This window comes from Nothoprocta perdicaria, unplaced genomic scaffold (assembly GCF_003342845.1).
Source record: "Nothoprocta perdicaria isolate Ctin4 unplaced genomic scaffold, notPer1 scaffold_172, whole genome shotgun sequence".
Taxonomy (NCBI): Eukaryota; Metazoa; Chordata; class Aves; order Tinamiformes; family Tinamidae; genus Nothoprocta; species Nothoprocta perdicaria.
This window is the reverse complement of record NW_020454894.1, coordinates 435518-439325: the sequence shown is the minus strand read 5'-3', so window position 1 is coordinate 439325 and position 3808 is coordinate 435518.

Sequence of the window (3808 nt, the reverse complement as noted above, 5' to 3'; positions counted from 1 at the left end):
TCCTGCCCACTCTAAACATTTTTTTTTTTTTTTTTTTTTCATTTTTACTTCTAATGTAAAGGATTTAGTGTAAAAATTAAATGTAAAAGGCTTGATGTGAATAGCGTATCAATGAAAGAGCCTTTGACCGACAAAAATCCTATATCACAATAAAGAGGAAATGCAGGGAAAAAAAAGAGTTCATATTTTTTACCATTCTTTATGCGTTTGGAATTGAACTCTATCAGTGAATCCTTGCAGCAGCTGAGAGTGAGTGACTTGTGCAAAGTGTTGCATAAGTGTGCGATGCTGCGGGTGCTGATGAGCAAAAATGAGGCTTTTCAGTGGTTCTAATGAAGGCCGGATGAGCAGTAAATTAAAAGGTGCTAGCGCTGCATGCCCCGCGCACGGGGGCAYGGTGAAGCCTTTGGTGAAGGCGATCTCCAGATCCCAGGGATTTTAAAATCCAGTATCATTTTACGAATGAAAAGCAGGGAGGAGATTCCCGCAATAAGGGATGGATCTGCTGCTTGGCAAAAAACAYGCAAGCTGCTTACGAACCAAGTCTTAGAAACTCCAAGCTCAGCAATTCTGCTCTCCCRGAGTCTTTTCCCTGCCTTTTCTCCACGCGGAGTATCGATGCAAAGATAAGCCATGCAGGTTGGTCTGGCCTATCCCAGCTGAGAGGGAGATTATGCCTAAAGCCGGGGACGCGCAGGAAGTACGCGCGCGGTTCCAAGTTTTCCCGCTAAGACACCCAAGACAAGCCTGCCTGCGGATCACAGCTGTGACAGGTGATGGAAGCTGTCTCTTAGCTGTATTGCTCCTCACCATTTAGAGCCCTTCCAAGCCGTAAGGCCGCTCAGAAGCCATCGAGCAGCCTGTATAAACAGCTGGCAGAGCACTCTGTCATGTTCCCTGGCTGAGATGGATGGCTCAGGGAGCGGGTTTCCGCGCTCCTCACCCCGCTGCAACGCTCCTGTGTGTTAGCAGCACCTCCACGGCGAGCGCGTTGCCGTGCCGAGCAGGAATGCGGGCCTGGAGCACGCTYGGGAAGTCCACGATGTGAAGAAACCATCCCACCATACTGACCAGGACACGGCTGCCCATGGGCAAAACCCGGTCAGCAGGGAGGTCTCTGAAGGAGCTGACGGCCAATTRTGTAATTAAAAGCCTTTGGATTCATGGAAGCTTAAAAGATAAGGGCTGTTCTCAAGCACCTCTACATGACGTGTGCCCGAGCTCTGTAGGTCTGGACCAGGACAGGAGGATGTGCTAAGGCGTGAAAGGGCATCTGTGGCCCTGGCTCCCCTGCTCCTCTGGGATTCGTCCAGGTGGAGCAAAGCGGAGCGTGTCGGCAGCTCCGCTGGGAGTCATGAGTGGCAGCGGGCCGGGCGTGGGGAAAGGGCTGTGGCGTCTGCAACGGTTTCCACTCACAGAGTGTGAGATTTAGTTACCTGAAACTCCCCATTATTAGTGAGCGTGCAAGATTTCAGCCCTTCAAGATTTCTCAAAACAAGAAATGTATTTTATTTTGAAAATATTAAATGCAGGATTAGAGAGAAACCACTAACATGAATGAAATCTGCCCTCTGTCCTGTTTGTTACCCTTTTGCTGTCCTTTTCACAAAAATACCCTGTTCCTGAAACTTCACTGGTAGTGGAAACCTCYTTAAAATCCCTGTAAATCTTTACTGACCTCCAGCCCGAGATGACCACCTTTTTGACTGAAGCCTGAAAGTCAATTGTCCTTGGCATGATTTTGGTTTTGTATTACAGCAGGTTTAAATAGAGAATGTAAACAGATATAAAATGCTTTCTAAGTGTTGCCCCATGTTTTTGTTTTTCATTCAGGATATTTTCCTTCAATTCCTTAGATAACTTATGATTAAGTCTGTTGCTTTCAAGTACAGCACAATATATCCCCCTAAACAGGCATAACTATTTACATTTCAGTGCAAAATAGTTCAGTGCCCTTCTAGTGACAGCAAAACAATATACTTTTGAGTAAACTCAAACTGAGACAAGTATATGAAATTTCAGGGTTGCAGAGTGCAATGGGACGGAACGGAAGAAGTCTCCTTTAAGAAAGGAGATTTTAATTAAAGGGCATGAGATGGGAATTCACAAATATTCCAACCAGGATTACATTCCAAGGTAGGGACTAACCTCTGAAAGCAGCTCCTGTTGGCAACATCTGCTCGGGAAGAGGGAATTGGGCACTGGAACTGGAACTGCCCTCTTGCTAGTTGGAAACAGAAACAGATGAAGGCTCAGGAAAGATGTAGTATCCAAAATCACCACAATTTGGACCTCACTTGTAGTTCTTGAATTTCTCCCCAGAGAAAATTGTCGGATTGGGCTAAAGGCGTAATATATTTCTGCCAATGTGCCCTAGTTCAGCTCAAGTCTGGCCTAGATCACTTCCTGTGCTCGTGCAGCCTCTGCACATGGACCTCCTCAGCTGTGAGTAAATGTGGTAATGTAACTTCRTACGAAATCACCTCAACGAGTACGTAACGATTGCTTTTAGCGTTTGCAATCAGCAGGAAAAAAACAGGGGGAAAAAAAACAAGGCTGAAGGAAACCATAAACCGGGTGATTTTGTGTGCCAAGACACTTGCGTTTTCTCAGCAGCAGGGATGTGTCCTGCAAATGTAAATCGGGAAGGTTCATGTCAATACACATCTAGCTCTTCGGTGTGTGCACGTCGGGGCTGCAATTGTCCCTGAAGGACCCTGTGTGCGCGTGTGTGAGAGAGGAGAGCACTCTGCATCAGGCCTCCAAATAGGTTTTTAATAATAGAAATCATCTCTTCCAMCAGATTTTTGTTTGCAGCACATTCTGGGAGTTTGCCCATGTATTTTCAGTGTTGTGAAATGCTGAGAAACACACATCTGGGTCATGGGGAAGCAGGGCTGGTGTCCTGCGTGTGTGGGTGTTTCTGCAAGGCTTAAAAGGGGTTGGTTTGGATGATGCAGAATACACTTTTTTATCCTCAAGGAGAATAAGAGATGTGAGCTGAGTAAGAGGCTGCTGAGGAAGAAGCAGGATTTTCTGCTCATCCTTCAGCCTGGRTTGGAGCAGATTTGAGGTTGGGAAGCCTGTCTTTAGCGAAGTGGAGGCACCTCTAAGACTTGCTGATGCTGCCCGATCATTTTCAGTAGCAACTGAGGTGGTTAAAGAACTCCTTTAGCAGGAGGAGAATAAGAGGAGAATATTTTCCTCACATCAAAATTTGAACAGCATTTACCCCTGCAGGCTCCAAGTGTGGATTTGATTCCACAGTTCGAGTTGGAAGCATAGGTCTATCTCTGGGAAAGAAAAAAGTTAGGACTCGGGATATATCGAGCAGGAATACAACTGGTTCCTGGGCTGGGAGAGGAAGGAAATTGGGTGGTTTGAAGTGTAGAATTACTGTTAAGTTAAGAAAATGTATTTTAGTAGGCAAACCATTTTCGGTGCTTATGAAGAAGCTTGGCATTGGGAGAAATATCATTTCCTGTAATCAAGGTGCCGGGAGTTGTTTGCCAGCCACTAATGCCTTCAGGGAAATCTAGAAGCAAACCGTGTAAATGAAAGGGATATTAGCAGAGATTGGCTTCATTTTCTGTAGGACAAAAACATAAAAAGTTATGGTGTTTCATATGCCCTACTTTAGTTGGTTTAGTTATCTCCTGGCTGCCCTATTCCAGGAATTGTTAGAAAATGCTTCGGAGCTAACCAACACAACATTCATCTGTGTAGATACAATACAGATGTAATAAATAGCTATCAAATCTGCCTGTGAAATAAGTTCTATCTACAACAGAACTACAGAGAAATTTGT